This window comes from Bos mutus, unplaced genomic scaffold, assembly GCF_027580195.1.
Source record: "Bos mutus isolate GX-2022 unplaced genomic scaffold, NWIPB_WYAK_1.1 CTG1328, whole genome shotgun sequence".
NCBI classification, from domain to species: Eukaryota; Metazoa; Chordata; class Mammalia; order Artiodactyla; family Bovidae; genus Bos; species Bos mutus.
In genome coordinates this window covers 1-13508 of record NW_027218790.1, presented here as the reverse complement: position 1 = coordinate 13508, position 13508 = coordinate 1, and the positions used below count along the sequence as shown (strand labels likewise).

At 38.7% G+C, this 13508-nt stretch overlaps 1 long non-coding RNA gene across 2 annotated transcripts; it reads right to left on the bottom strand.

The window, feature by feature from the left end:
* Positions 1 to 1487: 1487 nt before the first annotated feature.
* On the bottom strand, positions 1488 to 9662 carry LOC138986775 (uncharacterized). Of its 2 annotated transcripts, none has more exons than XR_011463431.1 (4): positions 7194 to 9662; positions 6575 to 6720; positions 6048 to 6173; positions 1488 to 1857 (listed from the first exon to the last, which is right to left on the bottom strand). It is a non-coding gene; the product is annotated as an uncharacterized lncRNA (long non-coding RNA). The 2 variants fall into 2 exon arrangements; XR_011463432.1 differs by having other exon boundaries at positions 6582 to 6720.
* Positions 9663 to 13508: the final 3846 nt, after the last annotated feature.

Below are 13508 nucleotides of genomic sequence, written 5' to 3'. Positions count from 1 at the left end.
ATCCTCAGGCCAGTCGAGAAGCCTGGAGTGGTGGGTCGGCCTCCCATCCTCAGTGTGTGTGGAAGAGAAGGGTAAAGACCACCGAGAGGAGGAGTCGTCCAGGGTCCTGTAGCGGCTACCTGCCCTTCACAGGGGAGGAGTCTGTGGGCCTGGCTTTGACAGCACAAAGATGGGACATTTACCCCTCCCCTCCTTATAGAAGGACCTTCCTGAGTATTCCCTTGGTTGTGGTGGATTGAGAGGGAGCCCGGAGTGGCCTGAAGAAAAGTAGGTGTTCCCTGGGATGGTGGCAGTAGGGCGGGGGTGATTCGGAGGTGAGAAGGTAGTGCAGGGCCCTCTGGACCGTGTGCCCCAAGGGCCTCTCCCAGCAGCTTGGAGGCTAGGAGGGACGATCACATCCAGAGTCACAAGAAGAGTTGTTCGGGTACTGGAGATGCCCTCACAGATGACACCTGGTGATGGTCGGCTCTTGGGGTTGGAGGTCGGGGGCTTCTCCCTGATTGCCTGGTAATTTGTGTTGTCATCTGTCTACGTTAGGAGCAGCTGGTGTTACTTGAAATTTTTAAAAATTAATTGATTTTAATTAGAGGCTAACTGGAGAAGGCAATGGCAACCCACTCCAGTACTCTTGCCTGGAAAATCCCATGGATGGAGGAGCCTTGTAGGCTGCAGTCCATGAGGTCACTAAGAGTCGGACATGACTGAGTGATTCACACACACACACACACACACACACACACAGTTGGAGGGCTTCTGAGATCTGGTGACTACCAAGCCAATAGAGGATGTCATGGAGAAGAAAATACGTTTGTGGCTGCTCTCTCCCTGCACCCAAAAAATCTTGGAAGGCAAGTCAGAAGTGGGTGAAAGATATGGTGTGGCATTTGCCATGGAATTTGACAGCAGTTTTTTTCCTGTCTCCCTACAACCTTTAACAATGGCTTTGGCATTCCATTTCTCTATAGGACAATACAATCATATTAAGTTTTAAAAAATGTTTCCCTGTCAATGATTTCATCAGGGACACCATATGAGATTTGGGTAGCACATTTTGTAAACCCATTTATTCAAGAGAAGACCAAAGGCTTTTATGAATTTTTTATGTGTCGCTATATATATATATATGTATATGCATTAACATGTAGATTACACCTAAAGAACATGTTATGACCAAATTTTTTTAACCCTAGAAGTGCAAGGGTGGTTTACATGTATAAGGTTACCAATGCAATTCACCACACTAATAGAAAAATGGAGGGAAAACAATTCTATGATCATCACTATTGATACATTATACGTGTTCGATGAAAATTAATCTATATTCAAGACGGCAAACTAGGGATAGAATGGAACTTACTCCGATAAAGTATATCTACAAAAAACGCAACGAAAACAGGTTGAAATGGAGAAGGTTTTTCATTTCCTATTGGGAAAAATCCCGATTATCACCTGCTTTAGTCAAGACTATTCTGGCTAGGTTTGTTCAATGCTGAAAAATGAGGACAGGTTTAAGGTTTAAGCCAGTAGAAACTGTTGATATTCAAATATAATAGTATATTTTGAAAAGCAAAAATAATCTAGATCTAAATTTGTGGAATTAATATGTGTATTTAGAGGAATTGTTGGATAGAAAGTCTATATACAAACATTCCATCTCTACATACATCCTCAACTAGACAATAAAAATCACAAACCATCAATTTTCAATAACATTAAATAGCCAGGGATAAATTTAACAAAAATGTGCAAGTAGAAAATGAAACTTTATTGACAGAACTTTAACAGTCAAATACACAACATAAGAACAGCATAAATCGTTTCAGTTTATCTTCTTTCAAGCAAATGGTTGCCCTTCACCTATAATATAAACATTAGAAAAGTTCCTCAGCAGAACTTTGATGACAGGAGAGGTATACAAAGCTCACTGCAGTTGTAGTTTTACAAAATGGACTAAAACAAGAACACTAAGGGTGACCCTTTGGCTTACCTTCAGTTAATCCTCTTGAGATTCTATAGACTTTTCAAGCATATTACCAGTATTTGTGATGTTTAGTTATTTAGTTACTGCGGTATGTTAAATAATACTTGTTTTTCTACCCTATTAGCCATTTCATCAATATTGTGAAAATATCTGAGTTCCAGATTATACTCAGTTTTAATTCTGTAATGTACTGTTAGTGTCTTGTTCATGTTTCTTATTATGTGTACATGAGCTCTTTCCATTTTCTTCACAGTTATGTAAACTAAGCGGAGTGGACTAGCAATTTGGGGTTGACAGATACAAACTATTACATTCGAATGGATAAACAACAAGATCCTACTACACAGCACAGGGAACTATGTCAAATCTCTTGTGATAAATCACAACACAAAAGAATATTTTAAAATGTGTGTGTGTGTATATATATATATATATATATAAAAAATTATGGAAACTAGCACATTGTCTTTATTTATTAGTTGAGTTTATTTTCCTCTTCCTAACAATTCATACCTGTCTTTTATTAAGTATCTTTTCCTTTTCCCTTAGGTTTATTCTGTTGCTCTTTTTCTTACCTTTTATGTTGGATGTAGGATTTTGTATTTATGTACCTTGTAATTTATGTATTTTTCTTTTTAAATACCACACATATTTAGGGCTAAGATTTTTCTATGAGAACATTTTAATCATGTTCTGTAGTTACTTGAAAGTCGTCTGAAAGTTGTATTTTTGTCTAAATGTTCTAATGGAATGGAACAAAAACGTAAAGTGAAAATATTTAGAAGGCTAATACACAGTAAATTCTTCCCTAACTATGAAGTTCTTCCTTTAAAATCAGAACCATGCAATTCATTGTCAGCAACTGGGAAAACACGTATGTGAAAGATACTAAGTTGATTATGCAGGAAGAACTAGAGTTACAATCTTTGACCTTCAGAACTTTTTAAATTCATGTATCAAAGGAAAAATAACATACTTGATATGGTTAGAGATGATTATATCATGAGGCTCAGATTTTTATTAGTTCTTTAAGAGTGAGAGTGGGATGTAGAACAAAAACCATCATAGTATTGTAAAGTAATGATCCTCCAAAATAAAAATAGGCAACACCCCTGCCCCCAAAAACATACCAAACATAGGGGCAGGTAGTGTGCTTAGCATATGTATCTTACTCACACCTGCCTTGAATATCACTGACTAAATGCACTCTCTCAACTAGAATAGCCACAGAAACAGGAAACTAGACTATCTTTTGCCATTTTATTATTCAGTCATTGCATGCTTCCCTGGGGAAAGGATTTAAAATCCAACTGTTTTTTTAAGAGCTAGAGAATTCAGAATTTGAGAGAATTTAACAAACATCAAGAAGAATGTTGGCTCATTTTCTTTAAAAAATTAATTTATTTATTTTAATTGGAGGCTAATTACTTTACAGTATTGTGGTGCTTTTTGCCACACATTGACATGAATCAGCCACAGGTGAACATGTGTCCCCCATCAGAAAGTGAAATCTCAATTCCCCTGTTAAAATTTGACTCAAGATGATATTTTATGATAAATAAATCGTAAAAAAGAGAGTATTCTTCTATGCATTCCATCGAAGAGAATCAGAGAACGCAAAAATTAGCATTGAAAACTTAGCTTTTTAGTTTATCTGTTCTGAATTCACAACTTATATGAGTAAAGTTCAGTTTAGAAGTAAGGGGTTTCACAGAATCACACACGTTATGTTAAAGCTTGTACTAGAACCTACTTGAATGCCTGAGCATATTTCATATAAACTGATATTTATTACAAATGCATGCCATATTTGCTACAAGCAGAAATTATAAAAGAACCTGAAAATTATTAGCTGTTGCTTAAAGTACTAATACAAGAGAAGAAAACGGTTCCCTATTTTCAATTTGATATGGCTTTGATCCTGTCTGTTTCTTTATTTGAAAGTCTGTAAGTCAGGCACTCAGGTATCTGGGGTCTGAACTATCTTTCAAAGAATATGTGAACTCTGTTATTAAAATAATAATAAAATTTTTAAAATTTGCAAGGCTTGATTTAAGATAAGAATCCATTTCAGAGAGTGTTTCAAACACTTGAGAAAAAAAAAAATGTATTCTGCTGTTTGGTGATGGAATATGCTAAAGATATCAATAAGGTCCATCTAGTCTAATGTGTGATTTAAGGCTTATGTTTCTATATTAATTTTCTTTGTGGATGATCTGTCCATTGGTGATGCAAAGTCCCCTAGTATTATTTTCTTGACCATTCCCTGTTTTTTGGTTATTTGTATTTGTCTTACGTATTTAGGTGCTCCTGTGTTGGATGCGTGTTTCATTATTATTGCAATATCCTCTTCCTGGATCGATCTCTTTATCATTATGTAGTAGTGTCCTTCCTTGTCTCTTGTAATAGTATTTATTTAAAAGTCTGTTTTATCTGAGATGAGAATTGCACTCCAGCTTTCTTTTGATTTCCATTTGCATGGGATACCTTTTTCCAGGCCCTCAGTTTTAGTCTGTGTGTGTCCCTAGGTCTGAGGTGCATGTCTTAACGCTTATATGGGGCTTGTTTTTGTTTCCATTCAGCCAGTCTGTGTTTCAGTTGGACCATTTTATCCATTTATAGGTAAGGTAATTATTGCTATGCATGATACTATTATATACTTTATTATTCTGTTTTTTTCCATGTCTATTCACTCCTTCTATTTCCTGCCTAGAGATCCTTTAATATTTGTTTTGTAAAGCTACTTTGGTGGTGCTGAATTTTTTAACTTTTGCTTATTTGTAAAGGTACTGAGTTCTTTGAATCTGAGTGAGGTCATAGCTGGTTGGAGTAGTCTTGCTGGTAAGTTTTTCCCTTTCATAACTTTAAGTATATCATGCCACACCCTTCTGGCCTGCAGCGTTTCTTCAGAAAGATCAGCTGTTAAACTTATGGGGATTCCCTTGTTCTTTGTTGCTTTTCCCTTTCTGCTTTTAATATTTTCTCTTTTTGCTAAGTTTTTCTTAGTTTGATTAGTATATGTCTTGGCATGTTTCTCCTTTGGTTTACTCTGTGTTGGACTCTCTGTGCTTCTTGGACCTGGGTGTGGTTCCTTCAACAATATAGGGAAATTTTCAGTCATTGTTTCTTCAAGGGAGAGTTTATCTTTCTCTCTTCTCCTTGAATTCCTATAATGTGAATGTTAGTATGTTTGATATTATCCACCAAATGCCTTAAACTATCCTCAATTTTTTGGCTTATTTTCTTCTTATTGGTGCTCAGATCGGGTGATTTCCACTACTCTGTATTTCTTTGTCTTTTTAAAAATATAAACAGCAAGAATCTTTTTTGATCACACTGATACATGATTAAGGATCATTTATAGGAAAATTTGTAAAAATACAAACACATGGAGAAATCAAACAGGTCACTGAAGAAATCAAAGAGGAAATTTAAAAATACCTAAAAACAAATGGCAATGAATAAATGATAACAAAACCTATGTGATGCAATAAATCAATGCTAAGAGGGAAGTTTATAGCTACAAGAAGCCTACCTCAAGAAATGAAAAGAACATCAAATAAACAACCTAATCTAACACCTAAAGAACCTAGAAAAAGAGGAAAATGGCCACAAAACCTCCAAAGAAAGGAAAGAAATCATAAAGATCAGAGCAGAAATAAATGGAAATGAAGGAAACACTAGATCAATAGAACAATAAGATACCTGTTGTTAAACAAAATTGACAAATCATTAGCCGGACTCATCAAGAAAAACAAGGAGAAGACTCAAAGCAACTTGAAATGACAAAGGAGATGTTAAACAGACCACACAGAAAGACAAAGGGTCATAAGAGACAATTAGAAATAACTGCATGACAATAAAATGGATATCCTGGAACAAAAGGGACAAATTCTTAGAAAAGTACAATCTTCTAAAGACTGAACCAGGAACAAATAGAAAATATGAATAAATCAAGCACAATAATTGAAATATTATTTAAATTAAAATAAATTAAATATTAATTTAAATAAATCAATTTAATAGTTAACAGTTACATAAATTACTTTCTGAATGGATGACATACCTGCTTCTGGCATTTCAACAGGCTCTGTATTTGATGCAACCTCCTCCCTGACATCAGGACCATCTCCACCTTTACCCCCAGTCTTTGCCTCAGCCAATTCCTGGAGATCAGTTTCCAGGTGAGAATCTTTAAAAAAAAAAAAAGTATCAATTCAGCTGTAAAGCATACAATATAAACAAGGGAATGATGATATTGATTCCCTCAGTATTATGAATTAAAAGTCTTAGGCCAGTATGGTAAAAATGTGATGAATGAGAACCTCAGGAGCATTATTCCAGGAATGTTTTGCTGGAGAAAAAGGAAAGCAGAATTTTCCGAATGCTATCACCATTTTCCTTTCCCAGGGTTGTCCTCAGACAACTTAGGTGCCCCCTTCTCTTTGTCTTGAAAACAAGGGAAAATTTGAGCAACCACACTAACCTGCAAACTATACTCTGCTCAGTTTTTTAGGAACTGTCTGAAGTCCTTTTCTAATGTTTCCTTTCCTCCTCTTACTGGTTATGTCTTAAGACATGATGCACACTTACACTTTACCTCCAGAGGCATCCTTCTCCTTCTCTTCATTATGATTCACCAGATCCTCTCCATTTACTTCCTCCTTCCCAGGTGTGATATCCTGAATCTCAGCTGGCGGTTCCTCTTGTTGAGGTTGCTCAACACTGGGCTGCTGGTCCTAGTAGAGAGTGCATGCAAATAAAAACTTTTTGTTGTTAATACATCTAATAGCATAAATATACATAATACATAGATATATCTGAGCATAAGTAAACCTAACAACATTTTCCCAACACAATTCTATGTACTTACTTTTAATAAAGTTACTCTTCCCACAGAGAAGAGTTAGCTCCCATAAGAGTTACCCAGAAAGACTTTGGAAGTTATTTAAATCTATGTTGGGATGGAAGTATGCAGTCTGTTGTTAATAAGCAGGAGGAGGGAGTCACTGGGCACATTTCCAGGGAATTCAACAGTATACTCATAGGCAATGCCAGACTGTAATATATCTGGATCAATGTTCCTTCCTAAGACAAACTGTCACCCTTTATCAGCATGGAAGACCTTTATCACTGCATCTGTACTACTTAACATGATTTTCTCAAAAATAAACTTGTGCTAATAGAAAACATCAAATGGTAAGGTACTCACAACCACAGGTTCATCCAGCTTGGGGAATCTTGATCTATAGGTCCCAATGTTGACGCCACTTGCCCACTGATATTTCTCCCGGAAAGTAGAATATTGTGATTTAGAAAATGTATTTAAGAGCACAGCTATATTTGATCACTTTTATGACCATATGTTGACTTATTTTTTTTAATGTGAAAATACTTTCAAAAGAAAATTCTGGTTAAGTTAGAGTGTACATGCATTCCAATTACACCAAATACAGTTGCTTGCAAAGCCATTTTTGTCTTTGCTATGCTGGCAGAGAAATCACCTTAAGGTACAAAGGAAGGCTGAATTTTTGTGAGGAAGTTTGATTTCACAACAGAATTCTCCATCATGAAGATATTTAGTGAAATACTGCTAGGAATTTAAAAATTCAGGACTATTGCTCTTGTCACACTCCTATTCACCAGACCTATTTCCCCCAACTCCCTTGGAATTCAGTTGGAACACGAAGAAAGGCTCAGTCTTTACAGCCTGACTATGGGGATTTTCTCAGTGTCTGTGGCTGAGGTGAGTCTGCATGCAGAGCAACCGGTCCACTTCTCTCTTGGCACCTTACCACAAAACTCGTGATACATATGTATTATATGATTGTATGTTATGTATTATATGATTTCATGTCAATGGGTTTCTGGAAAAGGCACAACTATAGGCAGAGAAATATGTCTGTGGTTGCCAGGGTATAGGAGTGGAGGAAGGAGTCTGAAAGGAAATAGCCCAAGGGAGCATTTTCAAACCAATGGGACGTTTTCTACATTTTTATTGTGGTAGCATTTACACAATGGTATGCATATGTCAAAACTCGACAAATGGTAATGCTTTAAAGCATTGACTTCTATGGTATATAAATTATATCTCAATACTTCTCACTTTTTAAAAAAAGAAAAGGATCTTTTAAGTATGTAAATACTGGTTATTGTATCCATCTAGAACTTGAGCTCATAAACATAAAAATCTTATTTGAAATTCTTCCCAGACCCGGCCAACTTCCAGGATTCCCCATGACACCTTTGTACCCTTATGACAGGACACAGAAACTTGGTCTTAACCACGTTTACAATTCCATCTCCTTCACCTCAAGTCAACATTCTTGCTGAGTTCTGTCCATTTTACTTTGAAAATGTCTAATGCATCGACTTTTTCCCATGTCCACCACATCTGCTCTAGTCCAAAGCCCCCTCCATTTAATTGTCAACCCCCTTCTAACGGGTCTCTCACATCCACTCAGGGTGCCTGTCTCCCACTCACCGCCCTCTCCCTCCCTCTCTTACAGTTGCAGAACTGTTTATGACTTTCTAGATAAAGCCTACTGTCCTACACAAGAACTTGAAGGTATGGTCTAGCCCTTGCCCAGCTTGCTAACATCATGGAAAGTAGAGAATCCTCTTCTTGTCTCTCTTATTGGGCTTCATTCATACCCTCCAATTTCTCAAGCTTAGATTGTCCCATATTTCTGAAGCCTCTGGTTAGTAGACTCCTTCAAGCTAGGCTTCAACAGTATATGGAACGAGAACTTCCAGATATACAAGCTGGTTTTGAAGAGGCAGAGAAACAAGAGATCAAATTGCAACCTTCATTAGATCATGGGGAAAGCAAGGGAATTCCAGAAACACATCTACTTCTGCTTCATTGACTAGACTACCTCAAGGCCTCTGACTGTGTGGATCACAACAAACTGTGGAAAATTCTTAGAGATGGGAGTACCAGACTAGCTGACCTGTCTCCTGAGAAACCTGTATGAGGGTTAAGAAGTAACAGTTAGAATAAAACATGGAACAATGGACTGGTTCAAAATTGGGAAAGGAGTAAGACAAGGTTGTATAGTGTCACTTTGCTTATTCAACTTACATGCAGAGCACATCATGGGAAATGCTGGGCTGGATGACTCACAAGCTGGAATCAAGGTTGCTGTCAGAAATATCAACAAGCTCAGATATGCAGATCATACCACTCTAATGGCAGAAACTGAAGAGGAACTAAAGAACCTCTTGATGCGGGTGAAAGAGGAGAATGAAAAGGCTGGCTTAAAACTCAACATTCAAAAATATAAGATTATGGCATCTACTCCTATCATTTCACAGAAAACAGAAGGGGGGAAGTGGATGCACGGACACATTTAATTTTGGAGGCTCCAAAATCACTGTGGATGGTGATTGCTGCCATGTATTAAGACACTTGATCCTTGGAAGAACAGCTATGACAAAGATAGTATGCATGCATGCTCATTGCTTCAGTCGTGTCTGACTCTTTATGACTCCATGGACCGTAGCCTGCCAGGTGCCGCTGTCCATGGGATTCTCCAGGCGAGAATACTTTAATGGATTGCCATGCCCTCCTCCCATGGGGCATGGCAGGGCATCTTCCCAACCCAGGGGTGAAACCCATGTCTCCTGCATCCCATGCATTGCAGGGAGGTTTTTTTGTTTTGTTTTGCCAATTTATGCATGTTTTAATTGAAGGATAATTGCTTTACAGAATTTTGTTGTTTTCTTTCAACAGAATTTTGTTGTTTTCTGATCAAACATCAACAAGAATCAGAAAGAGGCATACAGAAAGCCAATAAACCAGGCAGGATTCTTTGTTCACTGAGCCACCAGGCAGCCTTGGTGGGGTGGGATGAACAAACCAGGTGAAGATGCAAAAACCTAGACAGCAAAAAGTAGTAGTAAAGAAGAAGACAGAGATAATGAAAAGAAAAGGAAAGAAAGAATGACACAGGAGACAAGCAGTGAGCAAGGCCCATAACTTGTTTTTCAAAGGAACTTTTATACCTTGACTTGTACATAGAGGGAAATGAAAAATGCAAAGTCATGCAGAGTCAGCCCAAACATTACATCTGTCTTGTCTTTATTGAACCAGGACTTTTTCTGCATATCTTTTCCATAAACAATGTTGTATAGTTATCTTCTGGCCTTGGAGGCCTGTGGACATTTTATGACCCTTTTTGATAAAGGTCATGTCAGCCTCAGAAAGTGTAAACAGAGTTACATTCTCACGGAGCAAAGCTGCAGTGAGTTACAACAAAGAAAGAACCAATTAGCTCAAAGGTCTGATTTTAATTCAAGGCTGCTGCTTGTTTTCCTACATTCCAACTATGCTAACCAATGCACTGTGGATAAGGGATGTGGGCACTTGAGCAAGCAGAACAATGAAGCCCTTTACAGTACTATTTTAATAATTTTTCACCCTTAAAGGACTCTATGCAGCATTAGGATTTTAGAATGTTTTGCTTCATTGTGAATAATCATGTGTGAGTATGGATAAACCTGTCAGCATGCAACGTCAACAGAGGGGTTTGAATTGAAACAATCCTATCATGCCCAGGAGACTTATGAACTGAAGCCCTAAGACTTGACTTTTTCCAGAGAAAGGTGTCGGGACAGCCCCTGTTAATGTCAGAAGACAGGTGAAAAGCACAAAATAGTAAGACAGACAGATTCTGGTTTGGGGTAGATGCTTTAGCAGGTCCAGGGGGTCCTAAACTGATCCAACTGACATGACATTCATGTGGCAGATACACCCATGACAGATTCTTTACCACTGAGCCACCAGGGAAGCCTATGTCAAACCTAGACAGCATAGTATAAAGCACCTGAACAAAGGTCCATATAGTCAAAACTATGGGAACAGATGTGTGAGTTCGATCATTAAGAAGGCTGAGTGACAAAGAATTGAAAAGAAGACACTGAGAATGCTGGTGAACAGGGGCCGATGCTGAAGTGAAGCTCCAAAAGCCACCTGATGGGAAGCCCACAGGAAAAGACCCTGATGCTGGTGATCAGGATGGGAAGCGTAAAGCAAGTTATGCCCTGGTGACTGCTGAACAGGTTTTAGAAGCAAAATCTCTCCCCCAGGGAACCAGTGCTCAGTTAGCGGAACTTATGGCTCTGACCCAAGTTCTAGAGCTAAGCGAAGGGCAGCGAGCAAATATCTTCACTGATTCTAAGTATGCTTATTTGACTTTACACACTCATGCTGCAATATGGAAAGAAAAACAGTTTAAAAGGGCAACAGGAGAACCTATTGAGCATTTCAGAGAGATCCAGAGACTTTTAAAGACTATATATTGTCCTAAAGGAGTAGCTGTTACGCATTGCAAAGGGCACAGCAGGGATGGGAGTAAAGTAGCTGAAGGTAATCAGCTGGCTGATGTCAAGCCAGAAAAAGTGGCACTTTAGGAAACCCCTTCACTGCAGATGCCTTTGATCTGGACAGGTCCTGTGGAACAGGAAAAACCGCAATATACTGAGGAAGAATTAGAAAGATATGAGAAAAGAGGAGCAAAGATTACTGATAAAGGATGGCTACAGTCCAAGGATGGATGATTAATAATTCCTGAAAAGACTCAATGGAAAATTCTTAAGGGTTTACACCAGAGTTTTCATTTAGATGTAGAGAGTACTTAACAGATAGCTTCTCATTTGTTTGAAGGTAAAAATGTAGTGAAAACTTTAAAGGACATTATCAAAAGATGTGAGGTTTGTCAGAAAAATAACCCAAAGACTGAAAAGCTAGCAAAATCTGGATTACAAAGAAGTGGAAAATATCCTGGAGAAGACTGGGAAACTGATTTTACTCATATGCCACAAGCTAATGGATATTCTTGCTCACAAGTTTGGGTGGATATTTTCCTGGATGGATTGAGCCTTTTCCCTGTTGCAGTGAACAGGCTAAGGAGGTTATAAGAATTTTAATCCATGAAATTATCCCCAGGTTTGGGCTGCCACGGAGGCTTCAGAGTGACAATGGCACCACCTTTGAAGCTGCTCTAACTCAGGGGGTGTCTAAAGCTCTAGGAATAGAATCTCACTTACACTGTTCCTGGAGACCCCAATCCTCAGGAAAGGTTGAAACAGCTAACGACATTATCAAAAGACATCTGTGCACATTAACTCAAGAGACACAGGACAATTGGATTAAAGTTCTACCCATAGCTTTAATGAGGGCTGGGACTGCCCCCCAAAAGGAGGGGCTGTCCCCCTTTGAATGTATTTATGGAAGGCCTTTCTTATGCACAGACATTGTTATAGACCCTGAAGCCTTAGAATTAACTAATTATGTAACTCAGCTCTCAGTTTTTCAACAGACATTAATGGAATTCCAGCAGGTGACTCCTGACCCAGCCTCTGCATCAAACAAGCCCTCATTTGAGCCAGGAACAGAGGTCCTGATAAAAACACTGGGATCTGGGGGCCAATCCCTCAAACCCCTCTGGGAAGGCCCTTACCAGGTTATTCTTTCTTCTCCCACAGCTGTCAAAGTGCCAGGAATAGATTCATGGGTGCATCACACTCAGTTTAAGAGGTGGCATCCTGACCAGAACTAAGTCACGTCATTTTATGTCTTTAGTTTTTATGCTCTGACTTTGTACTTTTCAGATGGCCCTGATAATCTATGTGAGCCTACTTCTGCTGACTCCAAAAATCCTGAGTTTGCCGTTTGATCCTCAAGACAATGCCTTCCTGTCCTGGGCTCACTCCTATGCTGCATTCCACAATCAGTCTAACTGCTGGGTCTGCAGAGTGCTCCCCTCTTCATCAGTGGAAGGCTTCCCATGGTGGACATCTCCACTTCAAGGAAAAGACTTTCTCCAAGTCTGCGAATACCTTCGACAACAATCGTATGTGATGCCTCTTCTTAATCTGATGACATCTAACAACCCTAAGATGGACTGGTGCAACACTTTGTACTTTAATTATGGACATAACGTGGCTTTTAATTTTGATTATACATTGTCTTGGTTTAATGACTATTTCGCTACACAGAAGGTAAATGGGTCTAGATCTAGTGGCTTTTTACCTGACGTTTATCAAATATGGGATGATTGAGGTTATATGGCTAACTCCTGAAAAAGGACGTCTAATGTCTACTGCCCCTATATGCTGGGAACAAATAGAGCCATCCCCAGAAGTTAGCCAACAACTTAATTATAATGATTGGAAACAATTGGGACTTTTGCCTCAGGAAATATGCAAGGTAATCATTCCCGTATTTTCCAACCCCAGTTCAGGTCCTCCCTTTGCCTGGCCAGGCACTGATTGGGACTGGATATCTCAGTCACGCTGGCTTGCTCCAAATGGGACCTACTGGATATGTGGCTCTTACCTATGGGCAAGGCTTCCCCCTGGCTGGATAGGGAGATGAACCCTAGGTTTAGCTTTTACTCATGGCTTCATATTTTCAGAGCTTCCAGAAAAGCCTGCTAATTTACCACACCTTAAAACTCAGTGGGCAAGGTCTGTATTTCACTGGTATGATTATTTGGCTGCAGTGTTTGTTCCCTCTCTGGGA